The following is a 27572-nucleotide window of genomic DNA, read 5'->3' as shown; positions in this document are numbered from 1 at the left end:
ATATACAGATGCCACACAAACTGGATTAGACTGCAAGCCACCAGTCACTGAATGTCAACTGCTACGTCCGAGTTCACTTCTCTCCATTAGGTTAAATTCTGAGTGATGTGTAGTCAGACTTGCGTTTCCCAGGCTAACCTGAAAGGGCCAGGTCTCTCCAGGTAGGAAATACTGTTTCTGTTCATGTGAATTTGCACAAAATCCATAAAAACTAATTACTTGGTTTATTTTAGAAAAGTTGGAAAACTTTCTACTGCTCTTGTGTCTTGCAACTTGTTCCTGTTRGTGTCTGGTGATCTCAGTGAGCAAGGCCAGTGCTGAGATCTCTATACCATTTGTTTGGGAGAGTTACAGCAGCATGTGCATAGGCACTTATGCAGGATCTCTATATGATAAAATAAGATGCTCCGAAGGCTTAAGTAAATGCTGCTGGTTCTGGGAAATTCACATCTCCTAAATGTGCCCGAGGGGCATGAAGGCTCCCCCATACTTCTGGCAGCTGGTGCAATGTAACACGTTTCAAGACTGCACAAGCTTTATGCTAGTTTGTAATGTCTTTTTGTTGAAACAACACCAAGTCACAGGCCAAAATATTGCATTGCTTCTGAATGTTTTCAAAGCAATGTTATAGTGGGCTATTACATGAAGTTGTCTATAAAGCTTAATGTGGGCTAAAAATGAGTTTTATGATTTCTATGAATGGTGGTACTAGACCAGAACATGTAAATAAAGTTGCTGAGCAAGCATCATGTGGAAATTTTTGATTAACCTTTTTTGATGTTCAAACTGTGGTGTAGCACAAATGACACCTTAAATGATTAAGTTGGAAGAATAATTTTGTCTCAATTTAGATTTTTGACTTGGCTTTTAAAGGGAGCCCCAGTGTGACAAAGCTCTGTAGTTCTGGTCTCTAAAGCTGTTTCAGGAGCTCAATGTAGGAGAAAGGGCAGAATGTAGGAGAGTTTGTATGGAAGTAATAAAGAAAAGATAATAAATACCTGCAAAAAAAAAAGAAAGAAATGATGAGATTTACATTAGTCTCCTCATACATCTCTGGATTTCTCTGTAGTGTGCAGAAAAGTACATAGTATTTCATCACCTGAAAATTTGCAAGTACATTACTGTTATCTCTCTTCCATTGAAAAGAGCTTTAGTTTTTTCAAATACACCACTAATCTTTCAACTCCCTTATACTCCTCATGTTTGCTACTATATTATGCTGCTGCTTAGGTTTAAAGTAAGTTTTGCTTTTGTTACAGAACACATTCTTCTTAAACTGTATTTATGATGGTATTTCTATAAAAATGAGATGAGATATAAGGGTGAGATGTATGTGCTATGCTATTGTATTCCGGTGCTACTTGTAATTTTGTGGGAAGTTCTGCCATTTCATGCATATYGAGTTTGTGTTGTATGAAGTGGCTTGAATGCATCTGCCATGAAAAGCCAGGGAAGGAGACACTTCCTCCTTTCCTCTGCCTGGTCTCCATGTTTCCATAGACTTGTAGTGAGCAGAAGGCAAGGTGAACAGTGCAGCCGTGTAGCTACACGTGGTGCTGATGTTGGTGGCAGGTTTGTCATGCTTGTCCCRACTGAACTGTTCGTGGCCTGCCTGTAGCTTTATCTGATTTAGCTGCAACAGCTGTTCTTTAAATTAACCAAGTGCCTGTGGCTGGTTTGTCTTATTTTTGTTCCTCTTTGTATGCTACCATTGTAGTTTTATGACCCCTGGCAAGGGAGACATAGGGTGGTGTGTAGAGGACCACAGGCATGGGATGATGAGACATGCACAGGGGTGTGAGCAGGAAAGCTTCATCAACATTTGTTGATTCTTGTTGGATTGGATGTGGTTTAAAACAAACCAGAAGTTCTGCGTTTTCTGTAGATGCTGCTTTCAGTGATGACCAGGTACTCCTACACCAATAATAATGTTATTCTAGTGAGGAATACCAATTTTTTTTTTAGGGAGGAACACAGAGCAACTCTTCAGTTGCTGCAGTACCATCAGGGATTTGCCATGTATTGTTCTAGACCAGGTGTTGAAACCTTCCCTTTATGAATTTGACAGCAGCACAGATGAGAATAGAAGGAGGCAGAGTTGGGGAAAAGAAATGGCAGGAGACAGTTCTCCTGTGTGACCGCCTGCCCTCATAAGGTCTGGATAAAATCTGAAGACAGATTGCTTTAAGTTGTGCTTGTCAGTTTATTTTAGTGACATACTGGGAATATTTTTGTTGTTATGTGGTGAAATAAGAACTGTAGATTCATATCATGTCACAGCTGACACCAAGGGATTAGGGAGAGCAGATGCAGGTCTGCATATGGGCCATACTGGTTTAACTGGACCCTCAATGGAATAASAAGTGTGTTTTGAACTGAATTTCAGCTATGATTCAGTTCTAGGCAAGGTGCTATATCAGGTAAACAATTAAAAAAAAAACTCCCCCAATTACTTGAGCATGGGTTACTTGAACACTTCATGGCTCTGACATGTATGAAGCTAGATATGAAAAGCAGCAGCCCTCGACACTGCAGAGCCTCTCAGATGGTGACTCAGTTAAGGAAATCACCCTTTCTGTTTGTGGATTTTCAAGTTGTAGCAGCTTTGCCCAATTATGTTGAGCTGAAACTCTTATGGTCCCAGAGGTGATTCGGGAGGGGGTGAAACATGCCAGGCAGAGCCCCCGACGCTGCTGGGCACGAGGCAGAGGACAAGGGGTACTTGGGCATCYACGTGGCATCTGCTGCCATAGAGCAGTCAGACCCCTGCCTCCATAGGAGATTCACAGCACTATGTATGAAATAATTCTTCATCTTGGCAGTCATTTATTTAGTCAGAGCTACTATGGATACACCTTTGTTTTGCTGTATCAGAATAAAGCCTCATTGTTCCATTTTTCTTTAGGTCTATGATTTCATATTTTGGCAGATGGYAGAAAGGAAACTTCACTCTGTAATCCAGTTTGATGGCCAGCTATTATTGTTAGATAAGTGTTTTATCTACTTGACTGCTTAGTTATAAAGTCTGAAATGCCAATTAGCATTAAAATAAAATTTTAAMTGACCTTTGCAGAGGAGAAGGAAAAAAAAAGTGTTAAAAGGACAACCTCTGACTTGCCAAGYTGAGCCTTTCAGTGGGAGGTTGTAGTATTAAAAAAGCCTGTATGTGTACATAATATATATAACTGCATGTGTGTTATTGTTTTTTAAGGTGGGGAATATCTTATTCTTTATGGGGGAAATAGTCTCACTATGTATAGCAGAATATCTCAAATAGACTTTTATCATGTTGGTGCAYGTAACTTGCTGAAGGAAAAATACACTAGAAGTATTTTCTACTTGCATTATAAGTAAAAAGAAATTCATAACATTACATATTTATATCTGCTAATATTTAATCTGCAATTCATTGACAAGTTCAAGAGAAGAGTGATAAGGAATTTTAAGAGATGACTACATTATTCTGGCACATATATTCATCTTGTTTCTATTTCTGAAACAAACCAGCGTAAATGCAGAGTACGTCAGCAATTTGTATCAAGCATTTGACAAGCAGTTGTATCATCTGAAATATTAATAGGTCCATCAAGAATCATACCTGCAAGCAAAAGTCCTAAAATATTTTCAAGRCGTTTTACAGACTTGAATATTTGTAGCTTTCTTTCATAATTTGAAGAGAAAAATAGATATGTCCACGCACTTAGAAGCTCAGTGATTCATTAGAATTTTTTCCGTGGGGAAGGTTTCCCGCTGCAGCAATGCCCTGGTACAAAATCACTTGTGTTGGGTGTCAGCCTGACTCCTGGCTGCTGATTTAAGACCCACGGGCCCCCTCCTAGAGCTTCAGTGCCAGTGCCTCCAGAGGTGCTTTTATATATATATATATATATATCTTCATGCTGAGCATCTCTCTTGATATTTCACTACTATTCATATTTTAGCACAAGGGCCAAATGACAAGAGTTGTGACTCTGGGACTCTACTACCACTGCCTTCCATGCAAAGCAGTCGAGCTCTTGCTGTTTGGAAAAGCCTGCTTCAATTTGTTCTATAAAGCTCAGAGTGTGAATAAAGAAGGGCTGTTTGCTCTTTCCCRTATGAGTGGCACCAGGAAGCAGGAAATTAAATTATGTTAAATAATGGGATGGTGGTGTTAGYGTGTGATATTCTTTCCTAGACTCTTTTGCTACCAGTGCTAACCGACTTAAATCACTGTGAACTGCAGTTGGGACCAGTTGTGGTGGTGKTGTTATCCATAGCCTTTTGATGGTGCTTCGTGAGGTCCCCAGAGAGCCTGGTTCACTGGGCTGTGGAGATGGGGCTCAGCAGRCACAGCGGACTCTTAATTTCCGTAGCTTCTTCAGGGGCTGATTTCAGCCATACGAGCACTGTAGTGCATGTTAGTGACAGCACTGTGCTGCCTGGATCTGTCCAAGTTTCCAAATGAAACAGCTGGAAACAGTTCTGTGATAATTGKAAGCAAAAGGCTTGTGCCACAAGGAGTGCTATCGCTAGCTGATATTAAAGGTGCTGTCTCGGTTTGCAGAAGTGGAGAATCTGTCTCTGGTTGTCACTAAAAAYGGGTAGTATACATAAATATATGCATTTTTCTTTTGCAATGGAATTATGAAAAAGGTGGAATTGGTATCCTCCCAAATAGCAATATTTGCAGAATTAAGGTGGGGTTGATGGTTAAGGGTGGTAGCTTTTCACTAAACCAAGTAGTCTGGGTATGGGCTTGAGGAGTAGAAATAGGGAAGCTGTGGGGGCCATAAGCCCTTCTGTGTATCGCACACAAACACAGACCTACGCATGCAGAGAAGTGGAAGAACGTGTCTGTGTGTGATCATCACTACTAAAAAATACCACTGATCTCTATAAAAGCTTCTATGGACCAAATTTTAAAAAATTGGATCATTTTTTTTCCTCTGACAAAACACTAAAAGGTTGCCTTGAAGATTGTCTGGAGAGACCAGATAAAGAAGTGTTAGTGGGGAGGCTCTTAAAGGAGGCTAATCTAAATTTGTTGTGTGCGGTTACTCAGCTTGGCTCTGCCATGATAGATGAAGGGTGAAAATCCTTCTGAGGCATCACTTGCTGARTTTTCTTGTCTTGATGTTCTATTTATGCCATAATCCATTTGGAAAAGGGGACAAAGGCATGCAGTATACAGATCTGATACTCTTACATTTGTTTTTTAAGTCAACTTTACTTTGTCCAGCATATTTTAATACTTAACCATTTTTTTCCTCTCAGTTCATCTTCTGTGTTAGCTGTATTGTGTTTTAATTTTGCTAAAACACAGCTAAGGAAAATGAGAGTTAGAAGCTACTTGTTGTAAATAAATAATCTGCAAACAAAGCAATATATGAAAGCCAGATTTTTAACTTACGATGTTGCATTAAGTTAATGTGATGTTTTAGGTTAATTAAGCAACATGTTTTTTTCTGTTTTACTTTAGATACTTTAGAATTACTTGCATTGTGTCAGGATTAATTTTGGTTAATAATTAGTAATTAATCCTACTAATATTCTACTGTAGGTTTATGCTAAAATATACATATAACAAAAGTAATATGATAAAAAATAATTGATCTATTGCATAAATTTAAGTAATACAGTTCCTTAATATATTGATGAAATACAGATTTAAGAAGTGTCTGGTAGGGAGAAAAAGTGTTATATGGAGAGGTAGTTATTTGAAGTTTGCCCTCAGATATTTACTAACATAACACTCCCAAGTTGTATTAAATGGACAAATAAATTTGAAAGCATCAGTGCAGATGCTGGGCTAACTCAAGGCTTGTATTGGTCTTGATGTTGGGCTCTCAGTGAAAACGGTTTTGTTGGTAATACCAAAGCAGTGCTGCTTGTGGCTTGGCTTCTGCCAGGTCGAGTTGTGGCTTGCTTGCAATGAGTGAGGTGTCCCAGTCCAAATGTTTAGTTTTCTCCAGTAAGTCAGCCAGAGATGGGAATAGTGYAAACCCCATCCCACCCAGCTCCAATGGCCTCTTAGAGCTTGAACGAAATCTTAGAAACTTATTGATTGTATGATCCTAGTAGGAGAAAGGACTGTCAGCTATAAAGAACAGATACACTCGAAACTACTGCTTTATCTTTAGGGTTTTTTTTCCTTTCTTAAAATAAATTTGTCTACATTATGCCACAGCAATTTGTTAGTAGCAGACTAAATTGTAGTATTAGTTTTGCTAGCTTTCTCATCCTGAAGGCTAGTTTTCAACTTTGTTTTGTCATATCAGACAATTTGCTAATTTTGGTGTGGTTTGCATTGATTCCTTGGAAACTATGCTGTTCTTTTGCCCACAGCAAAGTACAAATGAATGCATTTTCAGAAATTTTCTGTTCAGTGTTTTAGGTGTCCTTTAAGACTATGACCTCAAGGGTACATATAACCTTCAAGCATATATACTTGCCTGATAGCTTACAAGAACAAAAGGTATTTATCTCTAAAATCAATGTAAAAAATTWTGGAAAGAAGTGTTTATCTATTAAATTTGGAGTTGTAGTGTAGGGAGACCCTAAAACTATGAAAGCATTTAAACTATGAAACCATTTACTATGCTAAACTGGAATAGCTCATCAGTAGATCTTATTTTGTTCTTGTTCATAGTTGCTTGTTATTGAGAAACACAGTGAAATGTATTTCAAGCAGCCAACTGAATCTGGAAATTGAAGTGATTCTTTAATGAAAGAAGCACTCAAATATATGTATTATGTGGTCAATTATAGTTTCAAGTTAAAACCTTGTTGAATTCACTTGAGTGAACACACTCAACAGCAAACACTTGAGAACTTCACAAAATAAAAAAGCAACTCACAAAGCAGCTCAATGAAAGAGCAGAATTAACAATCAGTTAATTTACTAGAGGGGAAAAAAAAGCCCTCTAATACTTAGAATACTGTGATATACCCAGAATATCAAGAGGAATAAGGTAGGGATCACAGTGGCACGTAAAGTACAAGTCCTATTCAAGGTGGATTGCACTTCACTCTTTAGTAAATGCGATTTAGCTAACCACAGAAATAGCTGAACGTCAGGATGTCAGTTCCTTTCAAAGAGCAGAGGGATCTGTGTTCAGATAAGGATGTCCTTTACACAGGAAGCCATGCTAATAAAAGCCAATGCTTAGATATAAATTGTGTCTTCACTTTGGCTGCACAGTAGAAGTAAAAGCTATTCCAAGGCTAAACCTGTCAAGACTGAAGGCTAGTTTATTATAATGGTAGTGTCTAGTGAGTGGATACAGTTAGAATATGTATAATCCTCATACTAGATGAATATACACTCCTATTTTTGAATTATTAAATCTAAAAACTGAGGGATGTAAGGGCGGGAAAAAAGGAGAAAATTGATAGGTCATGTTGAGGCCTCTCTAAAGATGCCTCCTGAAACTGAGAGCTACCACTGGTCTAATTTTTGTACTGTGGTAGCTGATTTAGCTGACCCTTGAGAGATCTACAGGAGGATGTATTTGTTCTAGGAGAGTATTTCATGCATCAGAAATATAACAAAATAATATAGGAAATGGCAAGAAAATAGCTTAAACATACATGTGTGATTTGTGAGCTCTTGGCTCACTTCTACCCTTGGCCACTGTTTTTTGTGGGGGAAATACAGGATGATACCAAAGCAAGGAGGGAACAAGTGTGCCATAATGCCAGTGTTATTTCAAAGTAAATACCAAGTAACCTAATTTTTTTGTTTGAAAATTGCTTCCATTTGGATTGATTCTTACTTCTAAGTTGTACAGAAAAATTCTATTGCTTTCAAAAATTTTATTGGTTTTATTTGGGGAGATAACTACTGATGTGCTTGAAGAGATACTATTCATGGATTTCATACCATTAGGGATGAACTCTAGACTTGAGGCGAAAGCCCTGTATTTACAGAGCTCTGACCTGTCTTCATATGTGGAAAAAACTGGCAGTACATCATCTAAGCAATGTGAGCTTCACGCATTTTTAATCATTATGAGGTTAGTAATCCTTCTGAAATTACTAATTATGTAGAACAGAGATATGGCACTAATAAGCTAGCAGGAATGAGTAGAAATGCATGCCTTTATCGGAAGCAATTGTGCAGTTTGAAGTAAGCATGTAGTGACTTTACATATAAAAATGTTGCTTAGATTGCAAAGTGAAGCAATGAAATGTGGGAAATGGCAAAATTAAAATGACATAGGCAAAATTTTTCTTTTGCCTTAATCACAAGCACACTAAATCAGGGGAATCTGTGAGAAAGTAAACGTGGTGAAGGAACCTTCCTGTCTCCTGCTTTGCTCTTGCACTTAATATTTCTGCATCTCCTGATCCCTCTTGCACCAGCCAGGAGACTTTATGGTGCCTGGTGATGAGCAGAGTTAGTGGGGAGCCTTATTAAAGTGACTGGTTTCCCAAACTAGTCCATTATGCGGCACACATGCTCCTGTAGGGGAGAAATGCCCTTCTGAAAAAATATATTTTTATTAGTGCTGGGGGGGGGAGTTATTCTGCTGTCTGTTGCCAGCAGTAGCTCTTAAAGAGCCTTCAGGAAAGGGAAACTTCTGTCTGTTTATGTCCATTTTATTAATGACCTAGTGAATGGTATCGTTTGCTTCTTCCTCTGTAAGTACCATCAGCTTCCTAATACCTTGTCTTGGTCAGACTTGCAGGAGAGTTTCTGAAGCTTATCAAGTTAATTATTAATCAGAATTATTAATTTTTTAATGTTTAGATTAGAATGAGTTTCAAGTAGAACTTTGTTATTAAAACATGATATTTGAGGAAAGGATGGACTGTTTTTAAGAAATGCRGGTGAACGTGTGGTTACATGATTTTAATTTGTTATCTGTTACGAGTGCCAAGTTTGCAGATGCAGACACAAATTGTGTTCAGTTTTAGAGTAGCAATAGATTTTTTTCAAGTCCTTGCAAGTAAAGGAAAATACTACTAGCTGAAAGGAGGTTGCAGTGAGGCAGGGATCAGTCTCTTCTCCAGAATAACTACAAATAGGACAAGAGGAAATGGCTTCAAGTTGCTCCAGGAGAGGTTCAGGTTAGACATTAGGAAGGATTTCCAAACAGAAAGAATAGCTAACTATTGGAACAGGCTGCCCACGGAGGTGGTGGAATGACTGTCGCTGGCATTTTTCAAGACATGTAGATGAGGCACTTAGGAACATGGTTTGGCAGGCAGGGTGGTGATGGGCTTACAGTTGGGCTTGATCTTGAAGGTCTTTTCCAACCATGATGATTTTAGAATTCTAAGAGGTGGGCTCTTCATGTGGCCTTTGTGCTGTTGAGAGGGAGAAGTAGGCTTGCCGTCTAATATAAGCAGATCTCTGGAGGCCTATTTCATAAGTACCTGGGCTTTCAGACCCAGCTTSCAGATCCACGTAGCTTTCAGGATATTTAAGTTCTGCTTCATGCTGTTTTTGCTATTTTGTTCTACTTTTAACTACAGACTTCAGAGCTGTTTCACCATTGAAATCTGAGTGTATGTTCTGTGCATTTATGCTAAGATAAATGAAAATTGGAGTTTACTAGGGAAAGGTAAATAGAGGAAGAGAAAGAATGAGCATGGAGCTAGTGGCTCTTAGTATTGAGCAGGAGGCCAGGCATAATGTATAAGAGAAAATTACTGTGCTGAGAACAGTTTATCATCTGTTTGTAAGCAGCTTCCCTCTCGTTTTACTGCATCTCTCCTGTTATTCTGAAATGTTGTTTTGGTGTGCACTTGCTTTTAATGGTTATTCTCTTTGGTTTATTCTCCTGTAGTTTAATAGGTTGTAGCTGTACGTGGTAGGTCATGCAGGTAAACAGGGATATTGTTATAAGGAATTAGTACCCCTGCTGTTCTCTCTAAAGGATCAACTTGTGTAGGGAAAGAAAGCGTGTGAAAAGTACATAGGCTTAAACTACAGTGATTTAAGCCTGAAGATTGCCCTCGAGTGCCAAGTTCAAGTTGTCTGACTTTGATAGCATGACACCACGTGTCATCACTGCAACTGTCACCTGCCTGAGGCAAGGAGGAATACTGGTCAGGTTTCCAAGAGGATTATCATCATGGAATGGCAAACCTTAACATCTCTCAGCTCACATTCATCACCAAAAGGTCAAAAAAATCTTAGAAAGAATTTTCAAAGCATTCAAATAGATCCTCTGCCGTCTGTTACATAAATCCTTGGCAAACAGGCTGAGAACACCGGAGGCTTGGAAGGACCATGGAAGTGCTTGCTGGCCATGGTGGTCTCTTCAGCTTGTTGGCCGTGGTCGTCTCCACAATCACTTCAGCTACTATGGGGCTTAATCCATTGAAACATCTGCTGTTAAGTAACACTTGTTCTACACCTTATCTTATCTATCCTGTATCGGTTACTGGCTCCACCGTGACTGTTTCATGGAGGGCTCGGAAGAACTAGTTCGATTGTCCACAAGAAGTTGCATACTCCATGTGAACCCATCACATCTCTGGCTTCTCTTTAAACTGACGCTTTCTAGGTTAAATATATATTCATGGCAGAAAGATTAGGGCACAGTTGAATATTTGTTTGGATAGTAATTGAGGAATACCCTTCCCATTCTTACTTTATAAAGAGACTTTTAAAGTAAGGAGAGTCAGTATATTTAATATTAAACATGCTAAAGGACCATGATTTTGAGAGTAGCTTGTGACCTGGCTATGTGATCTTGTACCTTCATGGTTTTATTGCTATGCTTGCCCTTACTTGTGTCTGTTAATGAAAACTTCAGTGAAAATAAATGCTGTTTCCAAGACTGTTTTGAAATCCTCAGAGAGAAAACAACATCAAGAAAAGCTGCGAAAAAAATCAAACTGCAAAGAATTCATAACTAGAGACAAGAAAGATATATATGATAAAATGTGAAGACAGAATATGAGGAAAGTATCCAATAACCTTTCAATCTTTTGCAAAGTGAAAAAGTGGGTARCAATAAAGATTTGTAAATCTGATAAAATACTTCCAGAGGACCTAATTTCTTTGCAATATTACGGTTTTACTCGAGCAAGGTCAGATGAGAAGTAGATTAAGCTACATGATCAATGTGCATATTGGGTCTTAAAGCGGCAAAGTCAGCCACTATCTTGAGGAAAGTTTCATTATAAAGATCCATCAAAGAAAGAAGGGAAGCGGTGGAGTTTGAATGCACACCAGACTTAACTGAAACAGTGAAGTATTTCTCAAGTTTGTCATTTTAGTTGTTTCAATAGAGATTATATTACATGAAATTGGCAGCTTGAATGGAACAAGGAAAAAAAAATGAGTGTAATCAACATGAAAAACACTTAAAACCCATGTATGTTAATGTTTAGTAAAACCATGCAGTGATTCCATTCTTTTAACATAATAATCCCAGAAAATATTGCTGTGATTGCCCAATCCTATGTCTGTATGGTACAGAGCTGTGCTGCCCCATGAGTTATCTGTGGCAGGGTCCTGTCACCTYTGCTGTGCACATCCAGCAGATCAGATGTGTAGGAGCCCTAGGTTTTCCACATYAGGAGTGGTGACGTTCTTGCTTTTACTGCTGCAAAGCCTGCAAGTTGGGGAGAATCAGATTAATTTTTCTTTTAATAAATGCAGCCTTACAAAAGCAACAACTTGTACCAAGTTGCTGTGTGTGTATATGTGTGTGTGTGTGTGTGTGTATATATATATATATGCACAAACTCACCTGTCCAAAGCAGTTAAGAGAAGGAGGATTAAAATGAGGTTTACATTAGTAACTTTCTGTACTCAGAACTGGTATGATCAGCATTTTCTCTCATCTATATTTCCTGCACTTGAAGGTCAAGGTGACAGTATGCAAATCAAAGCTGCAATTACCCACTGAGATGATGACTTGCTTAGAAAGCCATGTCACTAGAAAGACCTTGAAGCTTATCCTGTATCAAGAATTGCCTGCATTCACAGTTGTGGTCTGAATATCCCAAGAATATCCAAGGCTTGATAGGATTTGTCTGCACTGTGGACGAATGTGCATCTTGGCTTGGGACACTTGGAGCATGCAGAAGGTCCTATTGCTTGAGGCACTCAAAAGCCCCTTTGGCAATGCATTTAAAACTAGGGTGGGCATCTTTACAATAAGCTGTAGTATAGAGGTATTTTGAGACTTCTCAGCTATAGCTTCTTTCATGTGGTTGAAAAAATGATGAGGAGGAAACTCAGAGGACTTTTTATTCAGGAGAATTTTCTTCTCTCATGGGTTTCCATTAGAAGTGGATTATTTTGTGCCCCTAGTAATGATTGAATAAATATGTTAAAAAGTGCCTGATCATTTTAGCAACTACCCCCCTGTGGCTTCTACCACGGCCTTGTTTGAATTTTACAAGATGTTCAACATTTTCTATGCCTTATTGGTTTGACCTTTAAATATTATTTAAAAATGAATGTGATATAATCTGCAACTGGCAGATAAAGGCGTATGAATAAAAGGACAGTGTTTTACTGGAGGATTGCTGTATTAAAGAACAGAATAACCTTGAAAGACTTGTAAAATAGCAATGGAATTAGTGCTCTTTGTAGTTGAAAAATAATTAGGGAGAGAGAAAAGGCTATTGTTTATAACTGGGCCTTATTTGGAGCTTCTATCATCCTGATAAGAGAACTGATTTTTTTCTCTACATCACTAGTCATATGTTAGGCAAATATAAGGGTATGGTTCTGGTTATATCAAAGCAGCTTTTAGATGCAGGAACGTAAGAAAAATTTTGTCTAATCTTTGTTATAATTCAGTAAGTGTGTAAACTCTGTATTTGACTCTGCCGTTGTAGACTGCATGTGAGGGATTTGCAGGGTCTCAGAGGACTGTGAAAGATGAGAACCATGAAGTAAAAGCAAATGATTCCTTGAGTAATTAATTAATTTTCTTAATTAAATGATACATTATCTGCTGGGTAATACAATTACATACTGCTATAATTTTTGTCATTTCATAATCATTTGGAATTTGAGTGCAKCTTTGCCTACGGAAAGGGCTCCATGGAGCAGCGGTAGGACAGAGGTTGGCAGGCCAGGCCTGGCCTGGGCTCAGGGCCCTGCACTGTTGGCAAGGTCAGGACTGCAGCTCCTGCACAGGGGCTCCTACTTGGCTGTCGTCTGTTCAACCTCTCGCTTTACCCACTGCAGGTTTGTGCTGCTGCTCCTGAAACAGCTCAGCTCAATGCTCACTGTCACCGTGTAGGGCTGAGGAATCCTGCATGAGCCTGCAATTTAAAAGGAAAAGCATAAGTAATAGCACAAGTCATAACAGCATTTAAGAGTAAAATAATAATAAAGAAAACATTCTATGATATTACCTGTARTCTCTGTAAGAGATATTTTACATGTTAAACTATTGCAGAGAATAACAAAGATTAGCTTAAAACACAATATGCTTAAAACCAAAATGCTTCTTAATTTTACATGTGCCCAAAGTCCCCTTTCTGTTTCTCAAGCTTCTGTGTTCAGTGTGCTTGAAAGACAGCTGGTAGGAATTCACTTAGTGTGTAACCCTAGAAATAATCTTTTCCTGTCAAATTTGAATCAAAACCCTATTGTACCCTATGATAGTAAATGTTTAAAGGTATGAGATATAGTAAAGCTACTTCTGAGTGCATAAATATTTGATACGAAGAAAAAAAATCACTGTGTGGTAACAAGTGATGTAAAACATACAGCCTTAAAATATGGTAGGTGAGTCTCAGTTGCTTGACTAATAAAATACATTTGCRTGACCTTACCTCTTCTTTTAGTGCTTTCCTTCACCAAAAATTGCAGATACTTCTGGATATTATATAACTTYTCATAAGAATGTTATTAACAAAAGACTCTCAATACTGTTATGCTTCTCCAAATTTGAAACACTATGGGTGTTTTGGTTTAATATGCTCTTTCTGTTCTTGTCTTGATCAAAACTGTGACTGTAAAAAAAAAAAAACCTTTTTTCCCCATTGCTGAAAACATTACAAATGAGAATTAAAATAATTATCCATCCTATGTTATGTTACGTGACACAGCTTCAATAGCCTTTTGCCACTCAGAGCATCCCTATGCTCAGTTACATGGGTGGGCTTCGGGAAGAAGACAGTATTTGACATTCTAACATCCAGCATTCTTGGCCTATGAGATTCATGCATTTAATTTAGTTCAAAAAAGTCATTAAGAATTGAATGCAGATATTAAAGCTATACTATAACCACCAGATAAAACACTACCAAAAATATAGTATGTTCAGGGCTCAGAATTGACCTTTAATTCTAGCTCTTTCAAACCCTATTTGAAAGCCTGAAGAGTATGCCATCAACACGTGGTTTGCTTTCCAGCTAGAAGTCAGTATTTACTGTTTCATAGATTTTGGGCATTAGTAAAAGCTATCAGCTAAGCTACTTCTGTATTAAATTTCAAATCCTCTATTTGAATAATTTCTGAATGTCTTATGTGTCATCTTGAGAGTTTCATAGCAAAATTTATTTTCAGGGTGAAACTGTGTTGTTGCATTAACTCATATCTTTTTCCTTTTTTAAAACTTTCCTGTCTCCTTATAACTAGTRAAAAGTAACCTTGAAAGTAAACTTGCTATTGCTTTCCAAGATTTTAAGAGCAGAGATACTTTGAAAATGATGCTAGACTTCTGCAAAAACTTCCTTGAACAAGGCTGTTGTAATTCAGTCAGAAATACAAAGCTCTTTGGCCTCCAAAGGAGAAGTCATTGCCATCACTGTCGTCCTTCCTGAGCCCCYGTGAATTAGGCAGGAGGACTTGGGAAGACCGTGTGGATGTTACTGGTCTCTCTGAAGCAAGATGATCCTTGCTCAGTTTAAAGCCAAGATTGTTTTAGAGTCCCTTGTAGTAACATGATTACTGACAGGGCTGAAGATTTAGCTGGAATGTACGCATGAGCAACCCCCTAGTTCTAGCTCATTAATGTTAGTTCTTATTATGTTTTTATTTATGAATAGCATAATGAAGACTTCAGCAGCATGAGTTTACCAGAGAGTAAACKGATAATAGTCCCTCTCCTCCTCCTGTTTAACTATCACATTTGGCAGTTTTGTCTGGGATTTATGGGTGTTTAACGGAGCATTTGCTTTGGGAGTGCAGCATGCACAATGCTTCAAGATTGGCTCCATGCCCGCAGTACATTATCTCCACATAACTACTCTATCACCATCAGTGAGCTCAGATTTGCCTGTAACGGTGTTAAAAGGGTAATACAATTGTGACTGTTAATTTACAAGTTACTTCCTCAATTATCTATTGCAAATCACAAAATCTAAAGTAGATTCTAGAAAATACAGTTGACCAACATTAGACATAAGTAAATACCCACATTTTTTGTCAGAAAAATCACAATACAGTTCAATATTCAGAGTATTGTTTCAGGTGATACTTCTGAGCCAGTTTTGGGTAGAATATTGCATTAAAAGCTTTGCCCCACTATCTCACACAGCATCCTGGTACCTGAAGTGTCTGTGATACTTGATCGTAGCAGCACTTGAGTTAACACCTTACATAGGCTATGGTAGATGTTCTGGTCAAACCTTCTATAACCTCAGGCTGCCCGGAGCACCTTTAATTTCATAGGTGAATATATCTGGGCATTTAGCAATTGCTTAGGAGAGATTGTCATCTTTCATGACCTTTGGAAGGGACAGCAGTGTGCCAGCTCACAATAACTGAACAGAGGTCCATGAAAATTAGTTTCGCACCTTGTAACTGCACATACAATCACATTCACTTGCTGCAATTATTTTACTTAAGAGGTCCTTTTTTATTTTTTTTAAACTATACTTAGCTTCCTTATTAATTAATGGTTTATATGGGAATAGAATTCTTCTTGGAATACCAATTCTAGAGTAAGTAGGGGAGAATCGAGAAACACCTTTGCATCGTTTAGAGCTTGCAGCTTTTCCAAGACTGCTTTTATAGAATTTAATAGAGCAGGGGCTTGAGAATTTCTGTTACTGTGTTTTGAGGCTAGGAACAAGCATTTAGGACATTCTGTTCTGAATTAGGAATATAGGAAACTATAATTTTGTATTTCATGCAATCTGTTTCTTACGGCTTATGTGCAACTTAAACACCCCTCCTGATGGAACAAGCTTGATTTACTTGCTTTTCTCCTTTTTTCTTTTTTTTTCCTGAGATATAATTTTGTACCTGCTCAGTATTCATAATAAGTAGTTATTGTTTTTACTTTAGTAGGTTTATTTTTAACTGGCAGTAACATTGCAGGCACAACTTGAAAGCAGAACTCTCCTAACAGTGATTTCTTGGTCAAGTTTGGAGAAACATGAGTGTGAAATTATATAGTCGTAAATCGGTTTGAACAAGCTGCAGATCTGTGTGAAAGAAGTGTTAGAATTTTGAATGCGATCACATTTCTTCTCCAAATGGTGTGTAATAAGAGGCTATTTTCAATTGCATTTGAAGTTTTAGTTTTCAGCTTTTGAGGGCTGATCTAATGTTTCTAGATATATATTTTAACCTCTTCTTAACTTGTGATAGAAGATATCTGTTGTAGATGAAATTTTATTTCGATTGTTTCCAAACTTACTAATGACAAATTGTACCATATTATACACTGCTGGTTATTTAAAGCAAAAGTGCTGAAAATGGTGGCGAGTGTTATTCGTTTAAAGGTGAATATCTCCTCAGATCTTTCCAAGGCAGGACACTTAATGCACGAGTGCAGAAAATAGTACTTATTTTGCGTTATATTATTTTAAAATTGAGGGATTTGAAAATTGTATGTAAGGGATTTTGTTTTTATTAAAACTCACTATTTAGTTGATTTTGATGCTGATAGATGACCATGATTCTTGACAGACATTGAATCAGATAATTTCAAGAAGCATTTATCAAGTGAATTAGAAGTTGAATTCACTTAAATTAACCTGTCTTAATGAGAGGTATAGACAGTGCAGCTTGTGTTCAGACTAGCTTGATTTAAAAAAAAAAAATCCTAATTATAATAATTGAGTGGTTTACTAAACCACTACTAAAATAACTATTTCAGAGGTGGTCAGGTGGTGGTTTTTTGGCAATTTTTTTGGCAATGGCAAAGTGTATTGTAAGTGTGACCTCAGCGAAGTTTGTTCCCAAATATTTCTCCATATTAATTACCAAGTTCTGACAAGTTATTGATGAGTATGGATATAAAATTCTTTGCAGTTTCAGTGGAACCAGTCTGTGGTTGTCTTTCACAGGGAATATAATAACATTGTGTAATTTTATAAGGGTTGGAATTATGACCTTAGACTGACAGGTCTCTGCAGAGTCTCTTGATGTGATATTAATCAAGTAAAATTTAACTACAAATCTTCAATTTCCTTTGAAGCTATAGAATAAAAAAAAAATACTAAAATTTAAATATTAGGTTCCTAAATCTTCACTGAACTCACGTATCTTTTATCACATTTGGCTGTATAAAAAGAAAAAAAGATAATTTGGAAAGTTGCTCCTTTAACTGTTTCCTACAGGATAAATTTCAAAGCAGTAGAAAGTCAAGGGAAGTCGAAGGTTGCACTGTAATGCCATATAATTCCCTAATGCTAAATTGTGCTGAATAGTTTAGTATTAACAAATATCTCAGTGGATGCCACTGATCTGGGAAGGAGCAAGAAGATTAAGAGTTTGACACTTGGTGTCAGGTTATAATGAATATTTTGCTATGGGCTGGCTGTGGGGGAAAAACAAAATGGGATCAAGAAAAACTGATTGCAAGTGTTCAAAACTCTTCGTGATGATTTTGCTGTGGGTCGTTATCTCACTTGGAAACAGGCTTATCAGGCACAATCTTTTTTTTTATGCATTTATGGAAATGTATCCCAGAGATGTTAAAAGCATCAGGGTCTTCTGTGGAGCTCATGGAAGTCAATGAAGTTTCCAGTTATTTTGATGCATGTTTAGAGTTTTGGCATTACTTATACGTAATGCGGAGTGTAGGGAATGTTACGTTATAATTCAAAACGAATCTTAAAATAGAAGCCCTTGTTTAGTTGAGCATAGTTGTAAGTTTGTCTATAATATCTTCCAGATATTTAAAATGAATTAAATGAGACTTGAAACCTGCTTTTCAAGAATCCTCTTTCCTGACTCTTCTCCTAAACTAGGATAGGTGACTTCACCACGAAAAAATAATCTATTTATAAAAATAATTCTGACTATTTATTCAGACTGTTCCTTCTTACTTGAGGGCATACATGTATCTTTCTTTCCTATGGAGAAAAGGAGCGTGCATAGGAAAGTTGGGAATGGAATGATATGCATTTTTAAAGAAACATGTATTTTAATTAGACACATGTCAAAGCACGTTGCTATTTTCATGCCAGTTCCAAGGTTCTTAATGAGAATCAATTATCATAATCTATAAACTGTGCCTTAGTATAAGCTTCTAGAAGTAAGCACTAGAGCTTCTCTATTTTAATATATTTCCGTTTAAATAAAGGAATGACATTTTGGTCTAGACAGCAATCAGCTAATTTCTTGAATAATCATGGACTAATTGGCAAAGTGGGAAAATTTAGAAAGCTGCCTTTTTTGCTGGTTTGTGATGTGGTGGTTATATGAGATTTTCTGTAGTAATCTTTCTCTGCACACCATCCAGGTGCAAGTCGCTATCTGTAAATTTGTTAGCATCGAAACTAATAATTGTCATAGCTTATTACTGGACACTGATGCAGTTGATGCTTTCTGCTGCGCATTACTACAACAAATGAATAGAATTTGTTATGGGAAAATTTTTCATGTTTCCCTTTGCAATAAGCAAAGCTTATTTCTAGTCTTTGACGTGAAAATAAGACTGGTTTTAGTAATTACCCATGGCTAAACGAGGAAACTGTTTTTGTAGGCGTTACTTGTGTCAAAGAGTGCCTGTAGCCCAGAGGCTTTGGAAGCTCTATTTGAATGGTGATGACATGCTACTTTTTGCTTGGGATTTTTGCGAAAGAGTCATTTTATTATGAAAAATCTGATCACTAATCATTATCAGTTGTCAATTTTAGGAAGAATGGGGCAACCTAATTAAAATTCATGCTAATAGAATGAATAAGATAATAGCTGTATCTGAAAGTTAAGTAGTTTCAACTAGTTGGCTTGGATGTTCCCATATTGATACCCATCAATTTTATAATCGTCTGCATTTACCAAAATCATTTTTTTAGTTCCAGTTTTAGTGAAAAGAGGAAAAGAACATAATGCTATGGTTTCATAACACTTTGTATGCTTTCCTTAAGTATCCTCCACTCATAAAAGCACTTTTAAGTATTTGGTGATATTCAGGTCTTTTTAGACTGTTTTCAGCATCTTACTGAATTTGTGTTTACTCGTTGATGTGGTTAGCAGTCCCTTTGCAGCACTCCGGTGTTCCATGCATATGTGCACATTATGTTAGAAAAATCCTCTTGGAGGGAAGAGGTGGGAAGATCAGAACAAGGCAAAATGATGAAATGATATTGTTGAAATCTTGAAGAGGATAGTTGTTTCAGGATGAAATTAATACAAGTAAACTTTCAGCTGTGTAATTAGAGCTCTCTTCTCTATAACTACTGCAGGGGCTGCACAGCTTAGTGGTTACTTCTGATGCCTCAGGTCTGATCCTCACTCTTGCAAGGAAACAAAATCAGTGCTGGTTAGAGATCAAAACAAAAGCAGTGAGTATAAGAGAAGAGTCAGCAGCCTTCGGTGTGGAAGGAAAAGCCCTTTATTTTACCAGGAAGACCGAGGACAGCTGTTGAACAAACAAGCTCCCAGAAAATCCTCTCCTCGGAGTGCTGAAGGCTTCCCTAAGCGCAATCACTGGCGAGAAGCTCTCGATGTGTTATTTGCCGCACCATTAGTGCGTGTGGGGAGCAGCAGAGTGGGCTCTCACATGTTTAATGTTGCTAGAGAGCCCAGTTGCCAGCTAAGGAGATGTTCACAGGTCCCTCCCAATTTATAGCTAGGTCTCACAGAACTCGTTATTTATGTTGCAGCGCCCTGAGGTTGGGCTAAAGGATGGGAAAAGCATAAGCGTTTTGCATTAATATGTAAAATTACATATAGCGTGGATACAGAAAGATGTTCAAGTGTGTCTACTAATGTTGGGTGGATTAGGAATTCATAGAAATTGCTGCATGTATTGTCTAAAGCTAGATTATGAGAGATATCTTACATCCATACTGTAGATGTGTAGGAGAATATATAGTTTAACAAATCTATTTTATCCAAATTGTGTAATAGTATATGGCTTATTCAATTGTAATCAAAGGCAACAGAAATGAAATATGTGCCTGCTCTTACACTTCCCAATGTAAATGCTTTTCAAAATATTATTGAAAATGACACATTTTATCTCAATTGGTTGGCACATTCCAGTAGTAGTTGCCCATTTTCACATATATATATTCCTGGGAAATTTCCACRTATTGCAACTTGTGCCCTCTCTTTAAATACAGTTCTGTGGATCATCCCAAATTCAAGAACTGTTACTGAAATAGAAGTTTTACACATGTTGAAGAACGCAGACTTGAACACCTACTTCACAGCATTCACTGTGACTTTGCCTTTATTCCTGCTGCATTTATTTCCTTCATCAGCAGGTTAGCAGATAAGATGTTCCRTGTGACAGCTAGCAGTCTGCAGTAGAATATACTTAATCAGAAGCTAGGGGATAATATATTTGTATAAATATAGGATATATATTGAGATGTATATGGAAACTTTATACTAATCTCTTTTCTGAGGTTTATTCAAGATGGTGGATTACCAGGTAGAACGATCTTGTGCAAAACAAAATAATTGAACATTATCAATTAATCGAATTGTATAGCTGAATAATTCAAATAAGTACGCTTTACCATTTGAACATCCCAAGTTAGTTCCACGTTGATTTTGGAGAGAAATCAAAACAAATTATTTAGTCCCACTCTGTCAGTGAGGATTTGCCTCTCATTCCCTCAAAAACGACAGTGGATTTCACCCCCAGAATTTAATTGACATGACCTTAAATGAGCTACTCTTTTTTTTCTCTCAAAGCAAGTGCAGGCGGGATATCCTCATTCTAGTGACTGTAGTGGCTAAATCTTCATGCAAGTGTAAAGAAGGATGATGCCAGCAAATGCAGCTTTAGTAAGCCAGAGTTCTGTTAATTCATTGGCTTATACAGGCTTTTATGCATAACAACATGTAGTGTTGTAGTGAGATGCATGAAGTCTGTGGGCAGGTGCTGTAACTTGTCTAACTCCTAGCAGCAAATCTGTGAAGAACGGGGTGAATTTTTCTATCTGCGAAAGCCATTTTCAGTGGGGAAAAAAAAAAAGTTGTTATACAGATTGGTAACAAGTGTCCAGAAGGACTATGCTTGTGGCTCTGTCCAATCAAACACCTGTAAAGTGCAGGTTCCCCAAAGCATGATCAACATTTGAGGCTTTAAATGACTGCAAAGCAGGTCAAATCCTCTCTCCGTATGTGATCCATGCTGCACACAGRTGCCTGTGAAGGAATAGCAGCAGAAGGCTTCATCAGGAGGAGCTGCCCTTCTGCAGTCAAAAAGCAGCTGGTTTCCAGCCACCTACTCCTCTCGCACCTGCCCTGCACTTCTGCTGCTGCCGCTTGTTCCGAGATTCCCTCACGTAACTGATCAAACGTTTGGAAAATCAGTGTTTCTTTTCAGGCTCTATGAACTGATTGCAAATGGAGCCTTTGTTATAAAATTCACCTGGGATGCCTGTTTATAATTCACTTTGTGTGAATTTAGTTGATATTTGGTAGCACACTGATAACAGATCACTTGCATTTTACCACTGGCAGAGAAAAGTGAAGGCAAATAAAAAGAAATAGATTCATCTAACTCTGTAGTAATTACATCAAAAATACAAATATGCTTTTTTTATGTTAAACAGTTCTGAAAAAAATGGATTCYTTTTTTAATCCTCGCTTCTAGGGAAACAAAAGTCACATGATCATAGTCTGTCTAGTGAATTTTGATGCATTTGACCACTTTGAACTGCATTTAACAGAGACCTCAAAACAAATTTGCATGAGCTTTGTGAAAATTGGCAGCTGTGTAGAGGAAAGCCATGTAACTGCAGCTCTGCTGGGGAAAGCGCTGTGGAATCAGCTCACCAGCTCACTTTAATTTACCTGCTCTGCTCTGCGTGCTGCCAGCCCGTCAGGTGTGTGTCTTGGTGAGCCAGGTTGAAGTTAATGGAATATATGCTGCCCCTCGCAGCACCTTGAGAGAATTGGGGAAAAAAGATCTTTGTGGCCTTGAGTTCCATTTTTTTTGTAATGTGGGGCTAGTGATAAGGTATGTGAAAGTGGAAAAGGTAGTGGTGTCTGGGATTAGTGTCGTGAAATGGGGAGGTTAAGAAAAAAAAGACTGTTGGAAACAAGTTGTCATTTCTGCTGATCACAGAATGTTTTGCTTTTTAGTAAGTGTATGTATCGGTTCTGATTTTTGGAAACAATAACAGTATTGGTGTTCTGGGAAAGATCGTGAGGTGCTCTGGAAGTCTTTTAATACAGTTCCTTCTCAGAGCAAAACAACCTTCAGGACCTTGTCCCGGAGGAGTTTTGAAAATCTTCCAAAGATATTGACTCCACAGGGTGCCCTTTAGTGGTGCTTTAGTGGTCTCAATCTGTAGCCACTTGATGCTTCATACTCTGAGATGCAGAGTGTTCTTGTACTAGGTAGAGGGCAGCTGGACAACAATACTCTGGAAGAGCTGATTATAGGTCAGTAACTACTTCTGTTGACCTCCTGGCTGTACTCTTGCTAATGGAGCTGATTATGCACTTATCATTGCAATATCTATATGATGTTGTTTTGACATTTCTACTCTGTGAAAAAACTCTGCAATCCCTATAATATTTCATGTTATTTTTAAGGGAAAAACTATAATTGTCTTTCAGTACTTCCGAAACATTATGCTCCTAATGTCATTAACTTTGTTTGCAACTTAGTGTAAAAATAGGAAGTTTCCATCAAACACACCAATTACATAAAATTTCCTACATTGACCTTCGTCTCCCCTATGAAGCAATGGAATGAATGGCCAAAGTAGTTAGCACAGTTTGAGGGGCTCTAGGAGTTGCCCTGGGAATTACTGTAATTGATAAGGATCTGTTAAATGTTAAATCAGCTCTGTTAAATGCCAAGCAGCAGTGATAAGGACCTTATGAATAGCTTTCAGTAAAGGTGATACTTATTATACACAAGTCTTGGTTCAATGAATGATCACAACTGTGGAAATAAGTCACTGTTGGGTGTTAGAGTCATGCTGAGGTTAGGTCAGACAGGTCATTGGAAGGGAGACACATCAGTCAAAAAGAATAAACCAGCAGTCACCTGTCCCTAAATCATGATGAGTGAAAACCAGAGCTTTGAAATCCCTGTCAAAGCTACAGTAGGACAGGTATTCAAATGAATCTAAATATGCAAGTTGTTCACTTTCTGGCTTAAATTATATCCTCCAGAATTTTTATTGCTGGGTAACTTCCTTGTGGATAAGTCTTTAATTCCAGTGAATGTCTAGTATTAATGAAAATGATTACTGYCAGACTGTATAATTATTAAGCTAAACAAAATCAAATATGAATTTTCTTGATCTTCTTACCTCAATTTTTTAAATCTCTCCCAGAGCAGGAAATTACTTTGTAATAGTCTTTCATTTGGGGTTTCAATCACCAATGAAATCTTGCAAGGCATTCTTTATGTGTGTGCGTATGCACATTTTTGAGAAACATTTTTACTTCCTCATACAGCAGTAGGCTTATGCATGTATTATATATGTTTATTGATACTTTTTTAGTAAAGCTAGTTATAAAATATCAATTAGAAAATAATATATCAACAATTAGAAAACAATGTATTGAAAGTCTTAAAATGAAAAAAATCTGTTCTTCAATCTTTGTATAAGTTGACTATCTCCTTTTGAGTGTTCTGGTTATTAGTATAAACAACACTGTTTCATACTGAGGTCTGCTTGAGTATGACTGATTATAACTGTACTGCCTATTTATGTTTTTTAGTAGTAACATGAATTTCCATATACTTTGAAAAATACATCTTTTTAGTGAAGTATCTAAATATCAATAAATATGTTTTTGGGACTGACAATACTTTTGATTTTCTTCTATAGTGAGAATTCATTACCAGTGTCTTCAGTATTTCTGTGGGGAGGAAAAAAACTCTGAAAATGTTGAGTTATGCTCTTTTTTATCTGACAAAAATATATCGCAGTAAGTAGACATACACTGTTGAATCGTGATTTTATAGAATAACCCTGTTAGATATTTAGAAGTAATTTATTTATTTACTAACGCAGAAAAACCTTTTGTATGTGTTTTAAGTTAATTTTTTTAAAAAAGTCTGGAGGTTAAATGGAGTCAAGGCACAATTTTGCCTTTACTAGTTGCCAGCTTTGCTAAACCACTTTCAAATCAAAAGAGTTACCGTTAAGTCACATAAAAAAAAATGGTGTGCTTGAGAAAACGATTCAGTTAAAATATAAGAAAATTTGTCGTTAAGTGTACAGCATATTAATGTGCTAAAGAGCTATGAGGAAGAATATAAAATCCTCAGAAATCATGTTATTCAAGTAAATATGTTTTCTAATCTTTGTCTTAACGAGTGTTCCTTCTAGAAGTGTGACTCACTGTCAAAAGATGTGCCTGTCGTGTGAAGTCACAGAAATAACCTGTCAGGCTGAGCATCTCAATCAGAAGGAGAGATTGTCCTCTAGTAATTTATACAAATGATATACTTTATCATTTGATTACTCATTTATTTAATATGCTTTTTTGATCTGCCAAAGCTGATCGGATATTCACTTGGTGGCAATGGTCTTTCATTAATGAATTCATTTTCATATCTGTGAAGCAGTAATCACGGGGACCTGTCTTTTAATAATTGCTAATTAATATAAGTACATATTCAGTCCTGGCTTTCATCATAATCATTGTGTGACACTTGGCATGGAAGAAAATGTCATGTAGAATAAATTGTATTTCATCAACTTGAAATGACTCAGGAGGAGGAGATGCCCAAGCAGATGCTGACATAAATGGCAAAATAAAGGTCAATAGTACATTCTCCACTTAATATCTGAAAAAATGTCCTCACTTCTTTATGCAAACACTTTCTACAATTTTATAASTGTAATTTAAAGTATAGCTTTAAGATGTTAGCTATTCAAGCAGAACAGGGAGGGAGAAAAGGAGATGAAAGGAAGAAAATTTTGCTCCTTATATAGGAAAATCTAAGTTGTTTTAGAAGCTGACCTGATAAGTAACAAAGAAATTAACTAAATCCACAATGAAGAGCTGATTTTATGACAATAAGTGGAGCTACTCTGTCTTTGAGCTGGAATAACCCACACTTCAGTTTTATTTCAGTCTAAAACCAACTGCTCTAAATCCAGTTGCTCTGACAAGAGCGAAACCTGTAAAGCAGGAGCACTGGTTGTCCACCACGGTGAACAGTTGTCCATGGTAGCAAGTCCACCATGTTTTCAGCAAGGGCATTTAAGGATGCACAGAGTTTGCCTCAGAATGAAGGTTACCTGCATGTGCCTTGATTCCTTTTCATTTGTGAATGGCATCTCTATTACAGGTGTATTAATGTTTTGTTAAGGTCACAATAAAGAGGCAAGCAGGAGCTGTTAGGGCCACGAGAGGATCGTAGTGCCAGCTGTTAGGCTGATGATGTTTYCTGGAAAGCAAGTGAGCATCTTGCTGTGCTTTCTCCTAGGTATTGCACTCTGAATGCCAGTATATTTGTTTCCAGTCACACCTCACACRTGCATATGCAGCATAACAGACTTTCCGATATGTTTGCCAAGTAGCTTATGAGTTGTAGGATTTCCCGCCTATACAGTGCTCTATTGGCTTTTTTTGCTATGTGCCACAGACACCTATTGATGAAAACATTGTGATYGAAAAGCATGCTTTAGATACCAAGCTGGTTTAGAAGTGCAAAGATCAGCCAAAACAGACATCATAAATCAGCATATGTCACCCCAACAGGTTCTTATGTGATCTTTGTTCTTGCTTAGGGAGGATTTGCAAGCCTGTCTTAAAATAGAGGCCCTTATCAGGATAAAGAAAGCAGAAGATTTTATTCATCTGGCCTTCATCATGTACGATTTCAAAGGTGTGTTTGCCAGAGTTTATATAAATTCTCTGAAATAAACTGAAGCTTTTTTCAGCTAAAACAAGTGATCTTTGTACACTTGTTCCTCAAACATATCATCAGTACCAAGTGTATTTTAAAAACACAAAAATCACCTGCTCCCATGGCTGATATGTTAGATTACAGTTTTTTTTTCCTTTTTCTCCCGCCTCCCTGCCCCATGTCTTCTGTGAACTGGGAAACATGGCTAGTTGAAGTGACGTATATGCAAAACTTTGACTTTCACAATACATATGTAATTTAGAAATCTAGACTGTGCAAGGGCATTAGTTCTATAATGAGCCTTATTCTCAGGATAGCATGTGTATATATCAGAGGAATGTGCTCATGCAAAGAGACATCACTGTTAGGTTAACCTGGTCCTCATCATTTGCTGCAGATAACTCCCAAAGGAAAATATTCTGCAAGATTTCTAGAGAGTAGTGCTTTTTTTTAAACTGACATTTTATTAAAAAATCTATAAGGAATTTGGATGAAATTTCTCTGTGGAGTACTTTCCATGTAGATACTGCACATATTTCCATTTTTTCATAATCATTCTTTACATGACTTGATTATTTTGCACTGAAAAAATTACAGTGTTTTTATAAGTCCCTGTAGTATACTGTAGCTAAATTCTCCCATTTTTGTAATATGTATTATCAGACATAAACATTACAATTATTTGCCAGACAATTACTTTATGGTTTTACACTGTGCGGTGTTTTAAACTCTGAGAATCAAATTAATTTGCATACATCCCTGGTGCATTATAAAGGATTAGCTGAAGCTATTTTTTGTGTAATATAATTTTTCTAGCTCATTTTCATTTTAAGGGTAAATCCAGGCTAAATAAATTGTTCCCTGCAAATCACTGGTTCAAGTCCAGCTGTGGAGACTATTCTTGAAGAATCTTCAGAAGAAAACCTATTTTCCTAAAGCCCTCAATATCTAAACGTATTTTCTATTCACTCTGCAGCACATATKTTCTAATTCTTCATTCAGTTTATTTTTGCTAAAATAGGTTTTCATACTTTTCCTCTCAGAAGTAAACCAAAAGGGAAAGTTTGAAGCATATGCTTGAGAGAGATATAAATATATATATATAGTAGTGATTTGATTGTGACTGTTTGACTATTATGACCTTTAGACAGTTGGTTATCTTGGGAATTTCTAACTAAGAGGTATGAGGCTACTTAAAAAGAAAATATCTGACAAGACTATGTTTATTATTACAAATGACATATATTTTTGGAGAGATGGGCTCTTTTGTTCAGTTCAGCTGCCTGATTACTACCTCCTTTTTAGCTGTGAAAGGCACCCTGGAGTGGTCTCCTAGAGAGTGTGATGCAGTTTAGATGCAGCCTCTGAGCCTCACTTGCAGCGTGGAAAACGATGGTCAGGCTGCTTTTCTGTGTG

The 27572-nt window shown here is 37.2% G+C and overlaps 2 long non-coding RNA genes across 2 annotated transcripts in view; both read left to right on the top strand.

The window, feature by feature from the left end:
- LOC112958288 overlaps positions 1-27572 on the top strand; it is a 92127-nt gene that overhangs the window by 20456 nt on the left and 44099 nt on the right. The window lies entirely within an intron of this gene.
- Positions 57-27572, top strand: LOC112958289. Its single transcript, XR_003251401.1, has 4 exons — positions 57-161; positions 24124-24223; positions 26038-26135; positions 27462-27572. It is a non-coding gene; the product is annotated as an uncharacterized LOC112958289 (long non-coding RNA).

Source organism: Nothoprocta perdicaria, unplaced genomic scaffold (genome assembly GCF_003342845.1).
Source record: "Nothoprocta perdicaria isolate Ctin4 unplaced genomic scaffold, notPer1 scaffold_83, whole genome shotgun sequence".
Taxonomy (NCBI): Eukaryota; Metazoa; Chordata; class Aves; order Tinamiformes; family Tinamidae; genus Nothoprocta; species Nothoprocta perdicaria.
This window is presented reverse-complemented; position numbering and strand designations above follow the sequence as displayed.